Raw genomic sequence first — 26,500 nt, 5'->3', positions numbered from 1 at the left:
CCTTTCCCTCTGGGGAGAGAGGGATGGTGCATTTTAGCAAGCATAGAAGGAGCATTTGCAATCTCCCTAAAAGGCACCCCCCTCACTTGGCATATGCCGTTGCTCTTGCTTCTTAAGCCACTGGTCCCTGGTTGCAGTCAAGGTCCCTCTCCACATCCCCAGATTCAGATCTGCTGCATTAATGACAATAACAGGTCCTGTCTCCCTGGGAGTGGGCCCTGACTCCTCCCACACCCCCACATCCGATCCCTCCATAAGACCTATCTGTGATCCTGCAAAGTCCACAAAAATCTGACCACCTTCTTCCTTGCCACCACCTGGCCCCATCACTAGTCCCCCAATCTCTGGTTTCCCAGCTTCCACCATTGCCGCCTGCAGTCCTTTCTCCACTAACCAAAGTGATCATGACCAAGACTGTAAATTAGATCATTTCACTTTCCTGATGAGAACCCTCCCCTGGCATAAAATCAAATCCAGACTCCTTGTCTGCACTGGAGTCCTGCATGACTTGGCCCTTAGCCCTCAGCCCCCAGCCCACCTCGCTCCCCTCACCTTCCCCTCCTGCCACTTACACTGGTCTTCTTGCTATTCCTTCAAGACACCACAGTTGTCTCTGCCTCTGTACTTCTGTTCTCTCAGCCTGGATTGTTTTGGTTCTTTCTAGAATCTCAACTTTCAATCCAAACATTGCCATCCCTGAAAGTTTCCCCTGGTTACCCTTTTTTTTAAATCTATATGTAACTAAATTAGCTCTCTTCCCCCTACCTACCACTTGTCTTCTTCTATCATGTCCTATGGTTTCCTAAAATCATTTTATTGATGTGTTTATTTATTCACTGCCTTTGTAAGCTCTAGGAGGGTAGAGAACTCTGTCTCGTTCACCACTGAATCTCCAATGACTACAGCAGTGCCTGGCACATGGTAGTGAATGATAAATATTTGGGAATGAATTGGCCAAAAGCAGTGCTTCTCAAAGTGGGGTCCCTGGAGCGGGCAGCAATTACATCGTTGGAAATGATATGTGGTTCTAAGTTCCACTAGAATCAGAAAGTCTGACTTAACCACCCTTCAGAGAATTCTGACAAAGGCTCAAGTGTGAGGATGTCTGGCACAGAACCATCTGCAATCTTTGACTGGATCCCCTCTTGTGACAAATGAACAAATAACTAGCTGGGTGGTCAGCCTTGCCGGGGGAACGGGGTAGGGAGGGAGGAGGGAGTCAACCCCCTGCCCTTGACTGACCACTGGCCTCTGCAGACCCAGGCAGTCTCTACTCTCCAGTCATGCGGAGGATGCTGTGGGGTGCAGGGTGGGTGCTTCAGAGACCACTGTGTCCCTCCCCCTGAGTAGGAGAGTAGGTAACTCCCCCAGAAAGCCACGTCTCTGGTCTTGGGAGAACTCTTCAAAATTCCAAGCATTTGACATAGAGCTAAGATGACCTCAACTCACCCTGGTTTGCCCAAATCTTTTCTAGTTTGAGCACACGGAGAGCCCAGCATGCCAAGAATCCTCTGTCCTAGGCAAACTGGGACTGTTGATCACCCTACTTGGGGTCTCGGGGGCTCACAAGTGCTTTCCCTTCACAAGCCACACAGTGTATCGACATAGATAAGAGAAAGATGGGATGGGGCAGGGCAGGAGTAAGGAGAGGAAGACAGCAAGAGAGTGAGAAAAAAAGAGGGGCAGAGATGGGCAGGGACACAGGAGAGAGGAGACAGAGGATTTTAGAAGGGTAGCAGAAATGGACAAGGGGACAGAGGTGGTGAAAAGAGGAAAGAGATCCAGAGAGAAAAAAATTTGGGGACACAGTGGCGCTAGAGTGACAAAGGAAAAAGCTGACAGGTAGAGGGGGATGGGCACAAGTGGAAGGCTGAGGGCCAGAATGGACCACACAGATGCTTTTTTGGCAGCATCTCGCATGGAAGGCCTCCCGATAAACTTTGAGAAATCATTTCTCCTCCCAGCAGCCCCAGAACGCCGCCCCGCCGTCAGCGGCTGGCACTGGAACCCGCTTACATAATCTGTTCTCTACTGAGAGCTGCTTCCATTCACAAGTCGTTGCTTGTCATTGTGTAGGTGCATTAAAGAGGGAAAAAAGGAAAGAAAGGAAGAAAAACAGAAAGAAAAAGGCAACTGAATGAACTCACTCAGATTATATTGAGAGATGAGGAGACTTTCCCCCCTCTCTTCTCTAAATAAACCCTTCCCAAACCACACATCATTGTGATGCTGTCAGATGGTTTTCCTCTTGTTGATTAATTGCAAAGGGGTGGGCAAAACCCCCAGCTTCCTGAGGCATGTTATCTTGCTCACTAACTGGATTACTAAGCCAGAGTCTGACACGGCTCCATTACAATGAGATATAAGCGTGCGTTATGTCATTAAAACTAATGACAGCAAGACAATTACTTCGAGGAAACCACGGTGACATTGCATACGGCAGCACAGTGCCTTGGTGGAGCTGCAGCCCACATTTCCCTGGCCCCAAAGGAAAGCAAATCGGGCTGAGAACCAGCTCCGTTCTCTCAAATCCCAAAGGCCTGGCCAGGCTAGAGAGCAGACTGATCACCGCTGCCTCGCCACTGAGCCATCCAAAAACCTAAGTCCCTAGATCCTGCCTGAGAAAGAAGTGACCCCCATCCCTGGGTGCTCAGAAGTTGCAGGGAATGGGGTCAACACTGCTAGATCAAGCTCGTGCTCCTGTGGGAAACAGGGATTCGGTGGCAGAGAGTAAGTGGTTGGGTGCTAGGGAGGCAACAGTCCTGGATCTTACCCTGCTCAGCCCCTTGGGAAATGGTGAGCAGCAGTGGAGAGAACCCTGGGAGAAAGTCCACGGGTTGCAACACACCTAGACCTGTTATAACTAACCCCTATAAAGTATTCTGCATTTCAAAAACACTCCTTTGTCTATAGCAGTGGAGGCTTGTGCAAACACTGTCTCAAGGCCCTGCACTCAGAGCTTCTGATGGAGTGGGTCGAAGGCACACCCCTGGAATCTGTCTTGGATTCTCTTAGACATCGAGAGCTTTCTACCCCCAGCAGAAGGTAAATCCAGAAACATGTGCCTTTGCTGTCTTTTGTCCCTTCTTTTACCTGCAAGTTCAGTGTGTGCAGACTCCATCCCCACTCCAAAAAAGCTCTCCCCTCACTTTCTGGAAGGGATTTTCCAACTCCCCCTCAGTAAAGTGTAAATGACTAATAAGGCTAGATGTGTTATCCCATCCCAAGCATCTGCTCTTTGGCCAAGAGCAAAGCCTTAAGACAAACAAAACAAACGAAGCTTTAACAATGGACTTTCAGATGTCACTGAACTGAGTGAAAACACCCTAAAGAGGGTGGCCCAGGAAACCCTCCCTCTGTACCACCCCCCAAAGGCTTACATATTGTAGGCAGCCATTTCCTTAATCTAAGTCCCACAAAAGATTGTGTCTTTGTCACCAGTTTATTCCCAATACCCACCATGGTGCCAGGCATACTGTAAGTATTCAATAAATGTATGGTATACAAGTTAAGTGTCAGAGATGCTCTCTGGTAGGAGGAGAGAGAGGCCTTGCCTTTGCCTGTTGTAGATACGAGATGAAAGCCAAGTCCTTCTAAACTCTGCACCAATGACTCATCATAATCAACAAACACTGAGTGCCTACTGTATGCAGACCTCTGGCTGGACCATAGGTCAAAGGCACTTCCTCAAATTGGCCTGTCCACTAGTCAACCAACTGAGGTTTCCTTCATTTATTCATGCATGCAGCCATGCAAGTCACTGCTGAACAACAGCTGTGTGCTAACCTTGACTTTAAAAATTGGGATGCACAGCCTTGGCCCTTATGGATCTGGCCTGTGGCATCTCCGGAGCCCTATGCAGAAGCTCCATGGCAGGGAAGTGAGGGAAAGCTCAGGTCTCCTAGGAAAAATTCACAGGTTCTGAGCTGGTGATTTGCAATGATTCAGCAAAAACCTCCCAAGGATTTGGAGGAACAAAAGACAGAGTAGTCAGTAGGGCTTCTCCTCCCAGATCCCTTCCTCCAGGGCCTGACCACCACATTCACAAGGCCTGCTTCCTCAGGTCTTCACAGGCTTTAAGGAAAGGAGGTCATTATGCCCATTTCACAGATGGAGAAATTGAGGTCCCAGGGACCTCACTAGCAACTGCACAAACATCACATAAGGAATAAGTGGGACCAGAAGTCTTCTGTCTCCAAGCTCTGTCTTCTCTCTCCTGGGCCCTAAAGCTACACAACTGGCCCACAGGATTCACCTTCCTCTACCTCTCCTTAATCTTGTTTCAGTCAGGGTGACTGCACTGTTACCTCACCATCACCAACATCAACCCCATTGCTAACATATGTTGCTTACTCCTCCTGGGCTCAGTACTATGTACTTTGCAAACATTAACTCAAATTTTTTATAATCCCTTTAGTATTTTTGCTTTACAAATGGAAAATTGAGCCTCAGAGAAGTGAAATGACCCAACTGGAGGGACCTAAACCCAAGAGAGCTATTTTCAGAGTCCATACGATTAGCCACCATGCCATACTACCTTAATATACTTCACTGAGGAAATTGAGGCTCAGAGAGGTTAAGAGTCTTGCCTGACATCACACAGCAAGGAAGGGCTGGAGTAGAACTTGAACTCAGGTCTGGCTTCTCCCAGAGTCCCACACTGCAGTCCCTCAAATGGCTGGTTAAGGAGGCAGAGAGGGGTGAGAACAGGAAGGAGAGGGGCCTATTTCTATGGTGCCTCCTTCACAGTCCCAGCACAAAAGGATCTCCATCCTGGGTGGCAGCTGAATAATTTAAGCTTGTCAGCTCCAGCCTACCACTACTGGGTCCTGGATTTATTTTTATCCCAGGTTACAGCCACAGCACTTAACAGAAATCTACCACACTGTTTGCTTCTCATGGTCTTCATATCAAAGCCTGATTCATCTGCCTTTACGACTAGCTCCCCACTCAAAGGGGATAAAGAACAGAAGATAGGACCATATGTTGTGGTGGTCTTTATCAGAAAGTCACAAATCCTCTATGATCCTTAGGGTGGCAGGGTGGGGGTAAATAAAGAGTAAATACCACATCCTACAAATAAGTGCTCAGAGCACCCTGACAAGAACTCACAGTCTTGGACAGGCAGCTAGGATGTATACAAGCTGTAGGAAAGGAGGAGACGCAGAGCAAGCTGGTGAGAGTCTTCCTAGGGCACCTTTTAGAATTGCAAAACCTCTGGCTGCTGCCTCTCGCCCACCAGTGAGAAAGGAAATGTCCGTATTTGTCTCCACAGCTAGGCTTCCCAATCACCAGCACAGGCTGGAGAGACATCACAGAATGTCCTCCCTCCGAATCCAGCTGGGTGGGGTGAGTGGGGGCTGCCTGAGCCAGGAGTAAAGGGATGATGCCTTGTCTCCATGACAGCAGATGTGCATCTTGCTCTGCCATGATTTACTGTGTGGTCTTAGACAAGTTGCCTTCCCTCTCTTGCTCCCCACCACCCCAGCCCCAACCCTGCTGCTGCCCGAAGGAGTCAGATTTGATCAGAGTTTCTAAACTTGAAGGGCTCAGATGAGCATTAGGGAGGGTCCACTTGTCCCCAGGTGGTGTGTGTGTGTGTGTGTGTGTGTGTGTATGTGTGTGTGTGAATATGCATCTTTTCAGAGTGGAGGCTCTCAAAGGGGTCCTTGCTGCCACCCCTGGGATAAGTCTCTATAGAGCTTTCAAATGCTACAACATCTGTATGTCTATGTATCTGAGGCCATAAATAAAGCAGACCCCTCTCCAGCTGAGCACAAGATTCTAGGAACTCAGCAAAGTTCTCACAAGAAACCCCCAATCCCAACCCACCCCAAACAGGCCTCCTTGACACATGTGATAAATTCCCAAACACAGTACAAACCAGTCCTAGAAGTATGCCTGTACATACACTCCTCACATAGTCCCAGATCCACAGAGCTAGAAGGGGCCCTGGAGTCACCTAGACCATGTGCCTTATTGCACATTCAGGGAAACTAAAGCCCAGAAAGGGGAGGCAGAGCTGGGGATGGAACCCAGGTCTCCTGGTCCAAGTCTAAGTCTCTTTCCAGAAGCTTCTGTTTCCCTCTCCCTGGTGCACCACAATGCACCATTTCAAATGTGATGGGGGAGGAGGGAGGGCAGCCTTTTGGATCTTAGCCACCCCCAAGGAAGTAAGGCTGAGAAGCAGCAAGGAGATGTTTTCAAAGCACCCACATGTTAACAACCCAGTCCCAGCTACCTCCGCTGGGCTAACATGCATGCTCTGCACAGTTAAGCCAGTTGTTAAAACACTGAAATACTGCTGAACCAGATGGTGATGTTGCACTGAGGCTCCCGTGGCTCCCCTGACACTCTCCTAGTTCCTCTCCAAACTTCCCCCATAATCCAGCAATTAAAGAGTTAACACTTAGCACAATAGGGAACTCCTAAGAGCCCTCCACTCCAGGGCCCCAGCCATTGTCCAGTTTGACCAGTGAATGCCAAAGTTCGAAATTTTAAATTTCACCAGCAGCCAGATCTCATGGCTCCTTATCTGAACCAAATTTCTGCATGTCAATCATTCATACTTGAGGCTTCCCAGGGAGGAAATTAAGGCAACTTCCTCCTCAAGGTCACCCAGTGAGAAAAGTGTGGGGTTTTGAGGACACGTCTTTGACACTAATCATCATGCAGCCCACCTCCTTTGCCTCATATGGTCTACCTGAGCAGGCACATGCCCTGGGATTTCGGCATCCCCGCTTGGCTCTGGGACTGGAGAAAATGACTGAGTGGGCCCTGCTTATGTTTCAGGCTTGCCAGTCTCTGGGCTGATGTTTTATTCCTCCCACCATCAAGAACAAGAACCTACAGAGAAATCCTTGGGAGTGCAGAAGACTGAAGTGGCCCCTGAGATAATAGTGAGGATGCTAAAAATAAGGACATTTATTTCTAGAAAGGTAGATGTAATCAAAGCAGAAAGCAAAGAGAAATCTCCTTTTTTATGGGTCACAGATTAGCAGCAAAGGTGTTTTAAAATTAAATGTGAGCTTTTGGATTCAGCTACAAGAAATCTCAACTTTCCACTCACTAACAGGTTGGTGCAGGCTTATCCCATCAGGATCTCATATAAAGAAACTAGAGTGGGGTTTGGTCTGCCCTGGAACTGATCCAAAGCCAGAAACAGGAGTCTTTCCCTAGAATCAGAACAAACCCTGTTCCCTTCTTTGCCTACTCTGAGACAGGCTTAGGATGGAGTCCTCCAGGCTGGTGCCATGATGCACCCCCATACAATCACTTACAGGTTACACCACCTGTGAAAATAAAACATCGTCTGCTCCAGAGGCTGTTGGCTGCTCCCCTATGTCCTGCCTGACCACTCATTCCCAGCAAAATGTGGTCCTTCCATGGTTCCCAGCTCTCCCATCTCAGGAAGCTCAGAACAGCCAAGCTTGCAAAAATCACTACAATTGAATTACTCAGCTGTACTAGAAGATGGTACAGTCCTAGCCCTCTCCTATGCAAGCCTCACCTGGTGTGCCTAGGTGACCCTCAACAAGGATTAACCTTTCGGCCTCAGGTGATGCTCTCCCATCCAGGGCAAAGGTGCCCACCCACGGATCAGAACACCAGAGACCCCTCCATGCAGGCTGGCCAGCCTACGAAGGGTTAATCCACTCGGAGAACTGCTGGCTACTTTCAACAGCTTCTGCTGCAAGGGAGAGGGTAAATTGGGCAGAAGCCACAATTTTGATCGCATTGCCTAAAACAGGAGCATATTTTACCCCTTCCCTGGGCACTGAGCCGAAATCTCATTTAGCTTTGGGGTGCCATTTAGGCGATCAAACACTGCAGAATGTGGGCAAATAAATGTGGTCGCTCTTCAACCTCCCTCCCTCCCCTACCTACCTTTCATCCCAAGCAGCTCATGTGCACACCTCATCCCAACTGGGATTCCAATACCCTTAGCCCATTTACACAATTGAGAAGAATAGCACTTACCTCCACACCAGAGGATTGCAGAGGGAATGGGTGAGCCAACTCCTCCCTTCCCTGCTGGGGTGGGAAGATACTAACTCCCGATGACTTGGTTTGAAAGCTCAGTAGAGGTGCCTGAAAGAAAATTGTTCATTTGATTCCCCTACTCTTCCCAAAATAAAATCAAAGCACTAGCACGCGCGCGCGTGCACACACACACACTCACACACACACACACACCAACTACCCCTAAATCATGCAGGATCAAGACGAAAAGAAATATCACGGTCAGAAGAAGAGAAAACTCAGACCAGTCAGTGGACAGGCTTCCTCAGACTGCCCTCCACATGGATGAAGGTTTTTGCTCTGAGTCTTCTCCCCCCACCCCTCTTCCTCTCTCTTTCTTTCTCTTTCTCTCTGTCGTCCGTCGGCGTAGGCAACTCCGGGCTGCTGGCAGTAGACAAATCAATTGCTTCCCCAGTGCCTGAATCAGTGGCAGCTGCCACCACTGCTGCAAAACCCTGTGTGAGCAAGGGAGGGGGCAGCAGCTTCCCGGCGCAGGGGGAACCAAGCTGGCCTCCCACCCGTGATTTATGTGTGAGATGCCTGGAGAAAGAGAGGCGGGGGGGGAGGGGGGTCAGGAGGAGAGGTTGGGCGCACCAGAGATCCCCGCTAGTCGAAACGGCAATCAGGAGATTGGCGATCAGCACCGCGGACAGCGCTAAGATGCGGCGGCGGAGGGATGGGCGGGAAGCGCAACCTCCAGGCAGCGAAGTTAAGTTATTGGATGGTTAGAGCAGAGAAGGGGGAGTAGTGGGAGGGGGGAAACGGGACTTCTCGACATCACACAGTGAAGTCAGTGACAGCCTACCTACCACACACTTGTTCTAATATTGTCGCTCACTCTCAGAGCCAGGAGCTGTAAGTTCACAGCCCCTTTCCTACACACGCCCCCAGACCTTCACTGTTCCTCTCTGCTGAGAAGAGTCTGACCCCAGTGTGGGGGCCTCCAAGTAGTTTCTACCCCCAAAACTCAGTCTAGCTGACTTGGCTTCACCTGCATTGCTTCAGATTTCTGACCCGTATCTTGAGTGCCTCAGAATTCAGAGCATGAAAAGCTTAACAAATGTAAATTTCTAAAGGGCTTAGTTGAATAAGCATTTGACAGATTTCTGGGAGCTAGTTTTGGCCCCCATACAACCTTGGAAAAGTCATTTTAATGTCTCCAAGTCCCAAATGTAAAGAGGATATGACTACCCAATTTTCCTAAACATAAAAAGCAACAATGAGGACACCAAAGTTGTGAGCTGCTAAGGATACCATGATCCATAACCTCCTACAATTCAAATGTTTTGACAGAGGGAGAAAGGAATAGACAGCCAATCCAGGATGGTATGTGTCAAGCCTCACTTTTTAGCATGTGGTGTGAGAGAGATGAAGTTGGGAGAGTATGGGAGGTCTAAATTGTCTGACAACTGAGCTTTGACCAAAGACCCATCCTCAAAAGATCTGAAGTGAAATCACTATTTGAACAAGAAAATAAAATCATTAAAAGGAGAAATATACAAAGAGAAATTGATTCCCATAGCTTCCACTGTTCCAGATCTCAAGGGTCCTATTCTTGCTTACCATGGGAAAAGGAAAGGAAACTTTAAGCAAGCCAAGATCTGTTTAGAATGAGCACTGGGTGTTATGCTATATGTTGGCAAATTGAACTCCAATAAAAAAAAAAAAAAAAAAAGATCTGTTTAGACCTGGAAAGTTGAAGGAGAACTCTCTCTACTGGGGACCCTCCTCTAAACTTTCCTACTCAGATGGCCCAGGGTGAGATACTACATTTGTCACTTAATTCTCTCCTTGAAAAGTAAGACTTAACATATCAGAGTGTTAGTGATCATTTAGAGCTTCACTGTATAGATGTTCACGATCATCATGATCATGATCATGGTGATGATGGTAATGATTATGGTGGAGGTGGTGGTAATGGCAGCTATCGTTTATTGGAAACTGATTCTGCACCAGCTATTCTCCTATAAACTTTATATGTATCAGCTCCTTCAATCCTTGCCATGACCCTTTGAGGAGACTACTATTACTCCCATTTTACAGATAAGGAAACTGAGCTTCAAGAAGGGAGGAGGAGAGTGAGGGGTGGGTGATGTTGGATTATCGGACTGAGACAGTTCGATCCCCTCACTTTACCCATGGAGAAAGTGAAGACCAGAGAGGAGCAGTGAGTTGCTCATAGCCAAAGAGCCAGAAAGTGGCATAGTTGAGTCTGGAACTTAGGCCTTTCAGGTACCAGGGCCATGCTCTAGCACCAAGGACAGTGCCTGGCACAGACTAGGCCCTCCATAAACATCTTGAAGAGTGATTCAATAAGACAGGGATTAAAGTCACACAGGATTCTGGTGGTAGAATCAGGAACCAATATTTCCCAGGTCTTTTAATTCCTAGTCCCAAGGAACATCTACCCCACCTCACAGCCTCTGGGATTAGGCACATGTTCTGAAAGGGTCTGTCTCTAATTCAGATCTCCTTAGGAAATGAAAATAGCTACCACCTGCAAATGCCTACACACCTACTGTGTGTTAGCTAAGCACTTGACACTCTCTCCAGTTTACACAAGTACCTGAGGTGGGTGCTTTTATTGTCCCATTTTCGGATGAGAAGACTGAGCCTCCAGCATGTGAAATGACACCCCAAAGTTCACAGTTAGATAGTACCAGAGGCAGGGCTGCAGGGATGTCTGATCCGAGGCCTGTGTTTTGGCCACCCTGTTAGTTTTCTTCCTCAAACTAAGCCCCTAGAGGCCCCTGGTAGAGTGAAAAGGAGGCCTGAGTTGCCCCCCACACACATCCTGTTTCAACTAGAGCAGCTGTGCTTTTAAGTGTTTTGCATACTGGGCATCTGCCCAAGCCTTCATTGAAACAGGGCTTTGCAGCAAAATTTAAAAATGATAATATGGTTGAAACCAGAGCTCTGCACCTTCCCTGGTGACCATGCCATCTAGGAACTAGCCCCACCTTCTCTGGAGATTTTGCCTCACCCGCTGCACTGCCCTGGTCACTATCTCTAACCCCTGGCTCTGTCCTGGCAGCTCCTGGAGAGTTCTTAGTTCAAAGAACCGACTGCTGCTGTAAGCTCTGACAGCTCTGCAGGAAGGAGATACCTCGAAACCAGACACCTCAAGGCTCAACCCAGCCAGACTCTGATCCTCTCAAGGATGGAGCACTGCGGTGGGATTTCTCAAGGCTCTGGATTCAGCAAGCTGCCCTGTCCTGTCTGCTCTGCCCTGTCCCAGAGGCAGCCCACTAAGTCTCTCAGTCACCACAGGGAGGACAGCCGATGCTGGTGATGGTAATAACCACAAAAGCCACCCACTATGTTCTGAGTGACTCCTGTGCACTTTATTATTATTTCATCCTCACAACAATCCTATGTGTTCAGATGGTAATAGTTATATTCCCATTTTACAAATGAGAACACTGAGACTCAAATGCCTAAAGCAACTAGCCTGAGGCCATTTCATTAGTAAGTGGTAGAACTGGGATTTGGACTGAGGTCCTCTGAGTTTGTAACTATTATGCTATATGGCATCCCTAATTATAATGGTCTCTCCCATTTATTTTTGGTGTTTATTATTTACCTAGTGACATGCTTTATCACTTCAGTGATATTCATGACTTGACTTAGCATAGTGAAGTATTACCTATCTTAAAGATGAGGAAATTAGGCACAGAGAGGTCAGGTGACTTGCCCAAGGTAACACAGCTACAAAGAAGAGGAAGCTCAGGGTGTGAATCTAAATACTTTTAAGACCCAGCATGATGTACCATCCCTGAGGGAGATGGGTATGGAGATGGCACAGAAAGAATGTTATTTCACTTGGCAAATGGAGCAGAATAATGCCCCCAAAGATGTCCACAACCTAATCCTCAGAATTGGTCAATATGTTGCCTTAAATGGCAAATGGTACCTTATAGATATGATGAAGTTAAGGATCTTGAGATGGAGAGATTATCCTGAGTTATCTGGGTGGGCACAATGTAATCATAAATCCTCACAAGGGGAAAAGGGAGGAGAAGGGTGAGGGGTGTAGTGGTATTGGATTATAGGACTGAGATAGAGATGAAGATACTATAGTGCTGGCCCTGACGATGGACGAAGGGGCCACAAGCCAAGGAATGAGGGTGGCCTCTCCAAGCTGGAAAACACAAGGAAATAGATCTTCTCCTAGGGCCTCCAAAAGGAGCATAGCCATGCCAACACTTTGATTTTAGGGCCTCCAGAGCTATAAATCTGTGTTGTGCTAAGCCATTCAGTTTATGTTATGTGTTATAGCAGCCACAGGAAAACAACAGGGCATGTCTACCAAAGGAACCCACAATAAGAAGCCCACAGCAAATCAGTCTTAGCAATCACAACTGAGCTTCTTCTGGACTGGAGGACCTGGTGCTTCCATCAGACCTAAGTTGCTCTAAACTATACAGTATGTATGTGCATGTACACATGCATCTGTACACATGTGCACACAGACGGAGGCCCTACAACAGAAAGGACTCAAGCTCAAAGCTTCAGCCAGACAACTAGGCTCATTGGCTGGATGGCACTGCAGGGGCACACAGTACTTCCTTCATTCTCTCCTTCTCTTTGACAGCCTCCAGGGAAATGCTATCATCAGGAACACAAAAGGGAAGAAATGTCACAGGGCAGCTTTCCAGGAACACAGCTCATCACTGGGAATCAGTCAAAGACAAAACAAGTAAATAGAGCAGAAAGACAGGAGAGCAAGAAAAGAGAATTGCTGGGTCCCTGAGACTGGCCTATGTTCCCTGACAGATCCCTTCCCACTGAGGGATGCCTCAGCGGCATAGTCAGTTAAGCATCTGCTTTCCACTCAGGTCATGATCTTGGGGTTCTGGGATTGAGCCTCATGTCTGGCTCCCTGCTCAGTGAGGAGTCTACTTCTCCCTCTCCTTCTTCCCCACCATCCCCTCCCTGCTCATGCTTTGTCTTTCAAATAAATAAATAAAATCTTTTAAAAAATCCCTTACCACTGAGAAAGAGGAAAGTCTTGGGGAAGCCCATTAGCCCCCTAGGAGAAAATAGGGTAATTATAGAGAAGACACTGCAGGACTTGGTGAGACAAGTTTTTATGACAAGTCAACAAGTATTATTTATTAATCAGTCAGTTCAGTGTTACCAGGGAAGGCATTGTCAGAGGAAATAAGCCTGGGCTTGCCTTCCTGCACTCTGGGCTTGATGCTTGGCTTCCACTCACTAGCTGTGGGACTTTGGGCATGTCATCTGCATGCTCTGTGCCTCAGTTTCCTTGACTATAAAATGGAACCACAATACCTTCCCCCACCTACCCACCTGTGTGGCAAAGACATTTCATTGAGCTAATGGACACGACCAAGTTTCCCTGTCTTCCTCACAGAGTCTAGATAAGCAACTAGGTCCAAACTACCAGAGGTGGTAGAAGAAGAACACTGGCAGAAACAGGGTGATGAAATTATCAAAAGGCCATATTTTAAGGTAAGATTACCTAGGTTCCAAACTGGCTCTACTACATACACACTGTGGCCCAGAGGACATTGCTAAAGGTCTCTGTGCTTCAGTGACCCTATCTATAAAGAAAAGGATAATAACTGTACCTCCTCACGTGGTTGTCATTAAGATCACACAAGCAAATATATGTAAAAGCACTGAGAATGGTGCCTGGGGTATAGGAGGCCCTATGGGTATCATCTTCATTTATTACTTTTGCTACTGTGACTATAATTATTATCAATGAGATGCATTTTCCAAAGAGTGATACACATTGGCCTGAAATACAAAAGAAGATGTGAGGTGGTCTGTGGATACAAATTTTTAAGGTTTGAATGTTACATATTTCTTTTCCAGTGCATTAGATATATATTGTATTTCCATTTCCAGTAGCGACATAATGTTTTCTTATATACAAATGTACTTAAGTTGATATAGAGCAAAAAGAGGTTTGCTTTTCTCTTTTATTTCCGGTACCTCAATGGCATTATCTGCCCGGAGGTCAATCCTCTAGGTATGCTGGGTTCACCTAACTCCCCTCCTCAAAGTAACTGCATCTCTCAGGGGGCTGTTTCAGTTAATTCCAGAAAATCCAGAAGCAAAGTCTTTTTTATTTCTTTTAAGATTTTATTTATTTATTCATGAGAGGCACAGAGAGACAGGCAGAGACATAGGCAGAGGGAGAAGCAGGCTCCCTGTGGGGAGCCTGATGTGGGACTTGATCCCAGGACCCCGGGATTACAACCTGAGCCGAAGGCAGACGCTCAACCACTCAACCATCCAGGTGTCCCCAGAAGCAAAGTCTTATGGCAAGAAAATGAAGGAAGAATGCAGGATCTTCCCTCTCTCGGGTCCCCTCCAGAATCTGCTTCTGGTCTATAAAGAATAAATAACTAGCAGTGATTGAAGAGTGACCATATGTGGGTCCCTCATCTGAGCTCCTACAATATTGCTAACCCTCTCCCTGGGCCCCGCCTGCATGACCAGCTCTCCCGTTGCACTGGATATTCCAAGAACATAGTGTAGTGTCTGACTTCTCAGGCCCCAGAACAAACTTGACATCTGGTCAATGCTGAATAAGTGAATTATTATTAGAATGTTTGATGCCTGTATCCTTTATCTTACTGTAATCTCAGGCAGGGGGAAATCTGACCACCCGCAATTGCATATTTAGTTTAAATAGGGCAAGGAGGCTCACATCTTCAAAATGAACAATTTTAGGAAGACCTGGGCCAGGTCATCAGCCTAGATGAACAATGCCAGAGTTGCTAGCCACAGGGTGAGGGCTGAGCAAGATGGGAGAAGCCAGAAAACCTGCCCGAGAAGTAAGATGTGAGCTGGTTGGATTTAGGCAAGTGGGAAAAGAGTAGAGTGAGGAAGAACTGCTTGAGAAAAAAAGCTCAGGCGACTGGATGCCCATCAAGGCATAAAGGATGAGGGGGCTGACATTTGACAGAAGAATCTACAATTCCAAAAGTAGCTTTAAGCTATGATGGAAAAGGAAAGAATCCAGAATAAAGAGATGCCAGGCCCCTGCCTGGAGGAGAGAAGGAAGTCGGGAGAGGCAGAAATGTTTCCTATCGGGTCTTTCAAAAGCACTCCTCCAAAAATACCCACTGGCTTTCCTTGAAATGAACAAACCAGATTCCTCAACTCTGCCAGCATCTGTCAACAAGTCTTGGTTATTAGCTAGTGTTGGGGAGGGAGCAGAGGGAAAGCTGGCTCCTTATTTAGTGGCTTAGCTATTGATCAAGCTCCTAGCAGAATGGTTGAAAGGGAGTTAGCTTTGAGTCTCACCTTTTCTACTCACTGGCTGTGTGACCTTGGGCAAGTCACTTCACCTCTCTGAGTCTTAGCATCCTTCTCTGTAAAATGGGATGAGAGTAATATCTACATCGTTAGTTTATGGGATCTTATGAAATGAGCAGGACTCCACCCCTCCATACTACTGGCCAACGGGAGAGATAGACAAGAGACCTCCAAACAACAAAACAGAGCGGCAGTGGCCACAAGAGAGCCATGAGAAGTGTAATGTGGAGAAGACACATATTTCTGTGATGCATGGCGGCAGAGGAAGGAGGAACAAAGGTATCTCTGTAGGAGACCTGGGAAGTGGGTGGGTGGTGGGTGGCAGAGGGTGCGCCACGTGCCCAACCTCTCAGAGCCCCAAGCATCTCTCCCTCCCTACTCCGGTCCTTGCTCCAACATCTGGGGGAACAACTTCCCTCCAAGGAGATTTCTCAACATCACACTTATGTAATCCTAACATGATACGACAGATACCCAGCAGGCTTGAAAAAGGAGAGGCTAGCTCTCCCCATGAATCCCATTTGGCTAAGCAGGCAAGGCAGTGATGAGTGGCGCAGAGATGGAGAGGGACTGGCTTGCACGGCAGCGACTAGCAGTCAGATTAGCTGGCAGGGTGATACAGCGCTGTGTCCAAAACCTTAACAGTTATACACATTTACCATCTGACCCATTAGACTCTTCAAGAAATTAACCTAAGGACATAATTAGATGTATACACAGAAATTAGCATCACAGCCTTGCTTGCAATAATGACAGATTGGAAACAATCTGAATGTCCAGCAATAGGAGGGTTATTTGAATAAACTGTGGTATAGTCTATACCAGCAGAAGTGAAGCAGCGCCACACCGGTCTGGTATACCTTGACATAACCCTGAAAAGGTGTAATTTGCATACTTAAAAAAAAAAAAAAAACTACAAGCCTGCAGCCTGGGTAGCTCAGCGGTTTAGCGCCACCTTCAGCCCAGGGCGTGATCCTGGAGACCAGGGATCAAATCCCACATCTGGCTCCTTGCATGGAGCCTCCTTCTCCCTCTACCTGCGTCTCTGCCTCTCTCTCTCTGTGTCTCTCAAGGATAAATAAATAAAATATTATTTTTAAAAAACCTACAAGATTGTATATATAGTTTGATCCCATTAATAAACAGGGTCCCGGGGAAGACAGAAATGCAGGCACTCTATCCCTCCGTCAAAGTCCTAACCAAAGTAAATAAAATTCATTTATTTACTCAACAAACATAAGCTGAGGACGGACTTACATGCCAGATGCTAGAGATACGGAGGACGCAAAAGTGACATCATCCCTTTTTTTGCCCAGCTTTGAGATCCGAAGTTCACTTCTTTCAGGGAGACTTCCCTGATTACACCAGCCCAGACTGAGGTTCCTCTTTTTTGATCCTTGGCAGTGCCCTGAGAATTTATGAAGGATGATAATAGCAATTTCCTAAGACCTCAGCTAATTTCCTTACATGTAGGATATTGCCAAATACATATAGTGTTTCTGGAGAGTAAATCCTAGGATTGATCTCCACGTCCCAGATGAGAAGACTGAGGTTCAGACAGAATAAAATATTTGTTCAGACTCATACACTACACGTAGCCAAGTGAGGATTCAGGCTGCCCTGTCCAACGTTAGATCCCATATCTCCTCGAATACCGTGTTTGTGCCAAACACAGAAGAACTTGCTGGGGCCCAGCACAGGGCACCTGTCTGCACTCCCAAGACCCTTTCCCCAACTCTTCCCAACACGGCTGGACCCTCCTCTTCTCTGCCTCCAGTGCACATAATTCAGACACTGTAACAGCCTGTCTCCTTCCACCGTGTTCCCCAGTGTGGGGGAGGGAGGCATCTGACCACCTTAAATTGCAGGTTTAGGTTTCATAAATGGCTCATGTAAGTAGTGAATGGGATTCTCTAAGGAGCCTATGCCTTCCAGATGCGGCTGTCTGTGAGCAAGGTTAGAAGGACCTAGACTAGACCATTGTCCCAGAAGATGAGTGTCAGAGTTGCTGGCTACATCCAGATATCAGTTCCTGAGGATAGGGGACCACATATGTCTCTTATGTCCTCAACACAGGGTCTGGCACAGGATAAACACCAAATAAATAGTGGATGAATGTATGATTGAATGCATGAATGACAAAGGGCACCATTTTTGCCAGCCATTTTTTTCCTGGATAAAAGGTTCTTCCTCTGGGTTGGGTGCCTATAGTTAGTTCACTGAGCCTTGCACCATCATCACCACACCCAGAAAACTGCAAAGAAACGGAGCAGAAAGAAATTCAGGCCACCCATTCAGCCATGACCCCTCTCATGACCCCAACCACATGGAAGACAAGGCTTGGAGAAAAGATGAGGAGTGATGGCTGCAGGGGAGGTCAGCTGCATATCCCCTGCCTGGGCTGATGCTTCTAAAGCTGCAGCCACATGGAACATTCCTGCTCACTCAGACAGCAAAACCAGGAACCTCACACCAGCCCTTTCTAGCACAGGAAGCAAAGAGAGAAAAAGCCTCAGGGGACATGAGTCTGGCTGTGTTTAAAAATGCCTACTGGTTTTTCAGGGAAACCAGATAAGTTCCAGAGGGTACTTTTCATAAGCATTTATATGTCATTCTCAAGTCAGCCTTGAGGGGCATCAAAACAAGATTATGTCTCCTCATGGACCTATGCCGATATTCCCATAATTCATTGCAGGAAAAGGGAGCAGAGGTTCTGAGCCTCTCCATCCTCACCTGTAAAAAGAGAGTAAAGGGAGGGGGGGATGTTTGTAAGGATCAAAGGGCACTGAACACATGAAAGGACCCAGCACAGAACTCAGCAACTGAAAACGTTCAGCAAATGCCTGCTTGGTCTGAAGGCAACAAAAATCACCATAAAAATGGCAACAATATCTGAAAGAAATACCTCTTTCCAGTCTAGCAAGATTACATCTATCAGCCTGGCATCTCAAAAGAATGGATGCAGGACAGGTAAGTTTTGAAGGAAGAAGGGGAAAACTAGGGATCATGAGGTGTTTTCCCAGACATCAGGCCACGGTGGGCCCCAAGAAGAGAGATATTACAGGGGCGCTGGACTCACAGAGGGAGAAAAGGGAGTATAGACAAGGAATAAAAGAAAGGAAGGAAGGTTTTGCTGATTACACTGATGACCTCAGGGCACAGTGGGAAAACATGAGGTGTGGCATCAGGAGTCCTGGGTCATAATCAGCACACATTTGGTTGCAAGAAACAAACCGCCACAGAGATGGATCTCATGGAGTCTGGGATCAGCCTCCCTGCCACCATCATCTCCTGCCTGGACAATAGTGCCTCCCTGCAATGCATCTGCTGCACATGCCCAGCGATAGAGCCTCAAAATCAAACCAGGACATGCCATTCCTTCTCTTGAAACCCCCTCTGGTCTCTCCCCATTGCACTTAAAGAAAAGGTTTCCCTGGCCCCCCTCTCTCACCCCATGCTGCTTTTCCCTGCCTCCTACCACTTTCCCCTCTCTCACTATGCTCCAGCCTCAAGCCTTTGCTCTGTTCATCAAGCACGTAAGCTTATTCTCACCTCAGGGTCTTTGCACCAGCCGTTCCTTCTGCCTGGACTGCACTTCCTCCAGTTCTTTGCACAGTGGGCTCACTTGTCCTTCAGGTCCTAGCTTAGGTGCCTCCTCAGAGAGGTCTTCTCTGATCACCTCATTGCCAATTTTAAATTTTAAATTTCTGCATAGGACTTATTAACACCTGATGTTTTTTTTTTTTTAAGAGGGAGCTTTTTTAAATTTTTAAAAAGATTTTATTTGTTTACTCATTAAAGAGAGAGAGAGAGAGAGGCAGAGACACAGGCAGAGGGAGAAGCAGGCTCCATGCAGGGAGCCTGATGTGGGACTCGATCCCAGGACTCCAGGATCATGCCCTGGGCAGAAGGCAGGCGCTAAACTGCTGAGCCACCTGGGATCCCTCTGATGATTTATTATTAATTCAAATAGAGTCTGTTTCTCTTACTACAATATAAGTTCCATGAGAACAGACACCTAATCATCTGTCACAGTTATATCCCAGTACCTAGAATAGTGTCTAATATACGATAGGTGTTCAACAAAAATTTGTTGGATGAATGGATGGCTGTGTGGGTACATGGAGGGTGGATGGAAGGATGGATGGATGGACAGATGTATCCAAAAACAAGACATGAAATGTAGCCAGATCTCATATGATGTGGAAGAGGTCCATCATACACCAAGTTTTCTCCCAGTCTCCAAGTAGCTCCAGGGTATTTCTTTGCTCTGCTTACCTATCTCTTGTCTCTCTTTTTATTTTTATTTTTATTTTTTTAAAGATTTATTTATTTATTCATTCAGAGAGAGCGAGAGAGAGGCAGAGACACAGGCAGAGGGAGAAGCAGGCTCCACGCAGGAAGCCCGATGTGGGACTCGATCCAGGGTCTCTAGGATCACACCCCGGGCTGCAGGTGGCACTAAACAGCTGTGCCACCGGGGCTGCCCTTGTCTCTTTTTAAATACATTTTTTTATTTTGTAATGACTTCAGGTTTATAGAAAAGCTGTGAGCCTCCATATGCCCTTTGTTCATCTTCTCTCCTAATGTTTTTTTTTTTTTCAAAGATTTTATTTATTTATTCATGAGAGACCCACAGAAAGAGGCAGAGACACAGGCAGAGGGAGAAGCAGGCTCCCAGGTCTCCAGGATCACGCCCTGGGCTGAAGGTGGCGCTAAACCGCTGAGCCACCGGGGCTGCCCTCCCCTAATGTTAACATCATGTATTACCATGGTATCTTTGTCAAAACCAAGAAATTAGCATTGGTACAATACTGTTAACTGACTTCCATTGATTTCACTAATATCCATTTTGGTTGTTCTAGGCTCTGACATTGCCTTTAGCTGTCATGTCTCTTGGTGTCCTCCAATCTGTGACAGTTTCTCAGTCTTTCCTTAGTCCATGACTTTGACAATTTTGAGGAGTACTGGTCAGGTATTTTGTGGAATGTCCTGCCTTCCCACGGGCTTGTCTGATGATTCTCAGGATTAGATTGGAGCTATGGATTTGGGAGAAGACTCCCACAGAGGTGAAAGCCCTTCTCATCACCTCATATCAGGGGGTCCATGATGTTGACATAACTATGTCTCTTTTCCAGCCACTTTCCTTGGACTTGCATATGATCTGATTCTTCTTGGTTACCATTTCTGTGCCTCTACTATCTGAACACAGGCTCTGTGGCTTTGATCCGTTGGTTTAGTAGTCTCCATGGAGCAGGGTACAGGGCAGGGTCTCATAAGACAGAGAACCAGAGGGGCAGCAGGCTTTTTTATGAGGGTGTGTCCATTTCCTGGGGCTGCCATGATAAATTACCAGCAACTGGATTGCTAGAACAACAGATTTATTCCCTCACAGTTCTGGAGACTATAAGTCCGAAATCAAGATGTCTCAAGAGGGCCAGTCTCTCTCTTAAAGGCTGTAGGAAGGAATCTGTTCCATGCCTTGCTCCTAGCTTCTGGTGGTTGGCAACAGACCTCAGCATCCCTTGGCTCATGGCCGTACCACTCCAGTCTCTGCCCCATCATCATATGGCTTGGTCCCCCAATCTCTTCTGTGTCTGTGTCTTCATTTCTTATTCTCATAAGGACACCAGTCATATCTAAGCACACCACCCTAATCCAGTATGACCCCATCTTAACCTAACTAATTCCATCTGTAAAGATCCTCTTTCTAAATAAGTTTCCATTCTGAGGTTCCAGGTGGACATAAATTTTGAGGGATGCTAGTCAACCCTGTGCAGAGGGGGTATGACAGGTAGGGAGGTAACAGTCAGGCTCTGAGTCCAAACTCTTCCCTGATTAGTGAAGCAATCTTGGACAAATCATAAGCACTCATCCTGCCTTGCCTTCCCCGTCCTGACTTGCCTTCCCCATCTATAGAATGGGAGAAGGTGATAATAATATTGTTTGCATAATAGGGATCAACTAAGTTGAGAACTATTACAGCATCTTTTAATCTATGGTGTACTTCATAACTCTGAGTTATTATCAGTGGGCAGCCATGAGAATGCCTTGCAGACCTCCAGCTACAAGAAGCTTAATTAACCAAGGGGCCCAGCTGCTACACTCTCAAATCCATCAGTGCAAATGAGGCCACACTTCCCATGGGCTGCTCCCAGCCAATGACTGAGCGCAGCAGGATACTAAAACAGGCCTGATCCAGGGAGACAGGCCCTTCTCTGGCAGTGGCTGGAGGACTCATGACACTTTGTGGAGGCTTCTTTAGACTATAGGGGAGTCTAAGATGCCCCCACCCATCCTTCCCTCCTTCTTCCCTTCATTCGGGGTCTTATGGCTCTCCATGCCTTCCTGGCATTCTTCCTATTTTCTCCCACGGGTGTTTCCCCTAATTAAATTCTTGCACACTTAATCCTGTCTTGGTGTCTGCCTATTGGGAGGACTCAGACCAGAACATTATCCCAGAAACCATCTATTACTTTTGCTCAATCAGCACACATCTCCTTGTTTTTGATTATCCTTTGAGTAAAACACACCTTCATGTCCAAGCCTGATCATTGGATTGGCCACAATGCCAATGTTTGGGACACAGAAGGGCATGTGACCTGATGCAAGCCAATGGATTCCTATCTGAAACTTTGCTACTGTTTTTAGAAAGGAGATATTTCTTTTACTGCTGCTAAGCTGATAGAATGTAAGCCTGGTGCTGCTGAAGAGGATCTTTGCTGCCCTCAGGCCTGAGACTGAAATCTATGCAAAAGAGAAAGGGATGTGAGAAACTGATACCATTATTTTAGCATCTGGATCCAGCCATGCCTGAAGCTCTAACACTTGTCCATAATGTATGTCAATACATTCCTTTTTTTTCCCCTTCAGCCTATTAAAGTGTTCCAACTTAAACAAAAAAAAGTCTATAATTTTCCTGACACAATTCTTCAAAGTGAGGACCAGAGATTGTGGCTTCTGGAGAAGAACTACAAAGTCAAGTAAACATCAAGGATTGACAAAATGGATTCTTTTAATTCAATGTGTGAACTACTTTCAGAGTGTCAGAAGGATTAAAGAGAAAAAAGAAATAACCAAAGAAGCATCAGTGGGAGCCAGTTTGGCTTTAGGCTGCTTTTTAAAGAAAGCCTCTCCACAATTAGGATTTCCAAATATAATCCCTCTCTCGTTCGACAGAACCCAGTACCTAGACAGCTACTTCTAAAAATAAGAGAAATAAAATCTGTTTTGTGATGAATCATAAACACATTTCATCTCTGGTTCTTCTCCTGTTTTGGTATGAAATTCAGAAGAAGGTGTTTCCCTTCTTTTAAAAAATTAAAATTTGTGAGGATTTCTATCAATAAATTAGTTCTCCTCTTCTCTCTAAATGGATTATTTTGGCAAATTCTCCCATTTGGACAGCAGACTGATATCAGGCCCATAATATCAACTACTGTTGAGGTTTATCCTACATAGTGAAAAACATCTTGGCCACTCTTTGCTTGGCAACAGATAAGAAACCCAACAAAGCCAAGACTCAATAATTCTTCTTCTCTTAGCTAAACATAAGAGCACCCAGCCTGCTGAGGTGCAATGAACAGGATTATAGAGTTTAGCAAAACTGTGGACTGTGCGACATTTCTAACTCAAGGCTCAATCTCTCTCCTTTGGAAATAAAAATATAATAAACCATTAATGTTTAACTGGAGGCATCATTAATTAACATAAGGAGCCCTGACTTCACTATGCAATTAATTCCCCTTTCTTGAGTAATGCAAATGGCAAATGGAAGGTCTGTCTTCTATCAGGACCCTTCTGCCCCTCTTTCAGATGTATCTCCATTCCTGGCACGGTTTTGATGGCAAAAAGCAAAGGCACCTACATGTTCTTTAAATAAATCTCTGCCCTGGCTGCTTTGACAGCTAATGGCCAAAGGATGCTAACACACAGTGGCATCTGTGTTTGCAAAATCAAGGAAGTTTTCCATCAACCAACTTGCTCCTTTATTAAGGGGAAAAGCAATCCGCATGCAGCAGCAAAGCTTACTAGGAGATTTGAACCTCTGAACTGCACTGAGCAGAAGCCCAGGGATGAGGAAGACTCAAATCAATAATAATAAGAACAACAGCCTTAATGATCACAGCAATAGCAGCGGCGATAATGGCTATTATTTGCTGAGCACCTTATGCAAGTCTGGTTCAAAATCACTGCTTTATATGATGATCTCACTGAATTCTTTTTTTTTTTAAGATTTTATTTATTCATGAGAGACACAGAGAAAGAGAGAGAGAGAGGCAGAGACACGGGCAGAGGGAGAAGCAGTCTCCATGCAGGGAGCCCGTTGCAGGATTCAATCCCAGGAAGCCCTATGTGGGATTCGATCCCGGGACTCCAGGATCACGCCCTGGGCTGAAGGCAGGCGCTAAACTATCGAGCCACCCAGGGATCCCGATCTCACTGAATTCTTACAGTTAACTCTAAGAAGTAGGTGCTAATATTATCTCTGCATAACAACATGATTGTGGTAGATTGGTTGCAAAAATGACCCTAATTCTTCCTTTTCCTGTACCCACAGCCTTTGCAATGTGACTTTACATAGCAATGTGATTTTGCAGTTCTGTCCTTCAAGACATGAAGTCAATTTCTCTGCCCCTCGAATCAGGTTGGCCTGTGTCTTGCTTTGACCAACAGAATGCCAAGATTCTGGACTTCAAGAGGGCCTTGCAACTTTTATCTCCTCTCTTGAACTTCTGTTCAGTAATAAGTCCAAACTAGCCTGCTGGAAGATAAGAGGCCCCCGAGCCACCCGAGACAGAACTGAGCCCAGACAAGGCTACCCTTGCCCAGCCAGCTCCCACAGACTCACAGCCCATAAGCAAGCTCAGAAAAATTAACCATGCTCTGTCCACTATGTCATTTCTACCCAGGCAACGCACAGACTAGTGAACAATAATAAATGTTTATTATTATGTGCCACCGAGGTTTTGTGGTTGTTTCTTATGTATCATTATTGTCAAAATAGACTGATACAACGAGGAACCTAAGACAGAGAGAGATTAAAGTGACTTCCTAGCAAATTTTTTAGCTCATAGTAGGCGTTAAACAAATATTAGCTAAGTGAGTAAATGAATGAAAAAAATGAGTTGGAAACAAAATCTAGGTCTGTCTGACATGACAACCTGAGCATTTGACTAATAGGCTATACCAGAATGTACATTTCTATCCTGAGTTTATTCTCTTTCAAAATTACCCAGCATAGTACCAGTCTCAGCAAATGCACCTGGGTGGCTCAGTCAATTAAGTGCCTGACTCTTGATTTTGGCTCAGGTCATGATCTCAGGGCTGTGGGACCGCACCACATATGGGGCTCTGTGCTCAGTGTAGAGTCCGCTTGTCCTTCTTCCTCTGCTCCTCCTCCTCCTCTCTCTCTCTCTCTCTCAAATAAATAAATAAATAACATCTTTAAAAATAATAAAAATTTAATGTCCATTTCATTTCTTTTCTCTGCTGCTCTTGATTACTCCACAACCAATTTAACTCAATCCCTACCTTATTATAAAGTCCATAGAGAAAAGAGGAAATTCAGAACCTGAAAAAAGATATATTTAACACAATTACAATCTGCCCTTGGAAAAGGAATAGGTTTCACTTCAACTTTTCTCTGTTGTTATGTGTTCTATATAGCTGGGATCTGCCCATACCCCACCTTTGATCCCTACCTTTTAATTCACAAGTTTAGACCATGTATATTTATTATGATTACTGATACATTTGAATTTCCCTCTACCATCTTATTTCATGCTCTTTGTTTACCCTGCTTTTTGCATGGCTCTCTAATGCCTTCCCTGGTATTCTATTTCTCCCATTGCTAGCAGAAACATTTGTTAGAAGGTGGGGGTAAAGATTAAAAAAGTATCTTTCAAACTGAGAAGGCCCTTTGAGACCAGAAAATGAAAGAAGTGACTCCATACAGTGTACAAAAGTTTTATTCAAAGTAACTTACTGACATGTCAGGACATAGGGTGGAAAAGGAACCACCAGCCGCACAGTCATTCTCTGCAAAATCCAGACCTTAGTCCACAGATTTTATAGAGTAAGGGGACATGCAAAAAGATGTTGTAGTGAGATCAAAGGGCTTGCATGCATCTCAAAGGGCTTATATGCACCTGACTTACATTAACCCTTGATTAGGTCTTGTGGCACCACTGTGCATCAGGAAAGGGAAAGGATGTTATCTCCAACAGATTCATGTGAGGCCAAAACAAGTTTCCCCCAATTCCAGCCTCGGTGGGTATTTCTAATCTCCAAGGAACCCAGAACACAAAGCCCGGAGGGAGGTCATAGAGCAAACATGAAAAAAGATGGAGGGCCAAAGATAGAATCTGTATTGTCAGCGCTTGTACAACATTGTATTTTCTTCCCATTCTTTCAGTGGTTACCTTCTATTTTTTTACATGCATATGTGATTTCATCTAAAATGAATCTACTTCTCTACCCTCCTCCAAGAAAATGCCTTAGAATAGTTTAATTCTAACCCCTCCCAACTGTCTTACACATCTAGCATTGTTTTTTTCTCTACCTTTCAAAGTAATCACCCTGGCACACTGTATAAATAGATATTTATCACTTACTTATTATTACATTTTAAACATATACTATGTTCCTTATACAACTGTGTTTTCACTCTACCAACTCAAACCTTGCAAGGTAAGCAGTGGAAATATTATGATCAGGAGACAAGACTGAGAAGCTCAGTGTCTTAGAAGGGTAACAAACCAGAGAGGGAGTCCTAGAGGGAGAAGCCAGTTCTCCAGACTCTCATCTCGGTGCTCTCAGAAGTGTCCAGGACATTGCCAGCTAAATAAGGCTTAGTGTTCCCTCTTCATAAATATTTTGTTCACATTTCATCATCATAACACTTTGTATGTCAGTGACAGTCTGAGAACTTGTCTCTCATGCCTGAGAAAGTTCTTTGTTCATTCCAAACTCTGTCCTGATTAGAAGTTTTTAATACAAAATATCTTTATCTATATCTATATATCTGTCTCTACATCTCTATCTCTATCTATCTATCTATCTATCTATCTATCTATCTATCTATCTATCATCTATCTATCATCATCTATCATCTATCTATCTACCAAGATAGAGATATATATTTTTTCACAGCCTGTCATTTTCCTTTGTCAGGCATGCT

The 26,500-nt window shown here is 45.7% G+C and overlaps 1 protein-coding gene across 5 annotated transcripts in view; it reads right to left on the bottom strand.

Annotated features, from left to right (window-relative positions):
• Positions 1-26,500, bottom strand: part of RPH3A (rabphilin 3A) — a 265,289-nt gene that overhangs the window by 90,595 nt on the left and 148,194 nt on the right. For 2 of the 5 annotated variants that reach the window (XM_038575153.1, XM_038575152.1), the window contains exon 2: positions 7,981-8,091. The gene's annotated coding sequence lies outside the window, so the exon portion shown is untranslated. Of the gene's footprint in view, positions 1-7,887; positions 7,939-7,980; positions 8,092-8,267; positions 8,586-8,616; positions 8,755-26,500 lie in introns of those variants that run through there. The other 3 variants (XM_038575151.1, XM_038575150.1, XM_038575154.1) reach the window with 3 other exon arrangements.

The sequence above is a fragment of the Canis lupus genome, chromosome 26, assembly GCF_011100685.1.
Source record: "Canis lupus familiaris isolate Mischka breed German Shepherd chromosome 26, alternate assembly UU_Cfam_GSD_1.0, whole genome shotgun sequence".
In the NCBI taxonomy this organism is placed as follows: Eukaryota; Metazoa; Chordata; class Mammalia; order Carnivora; family Canidae; genus Canis; species Canis lupus.
This window is presented reverse-complemented; position numbering and strand designations above follow the sequence as displayed.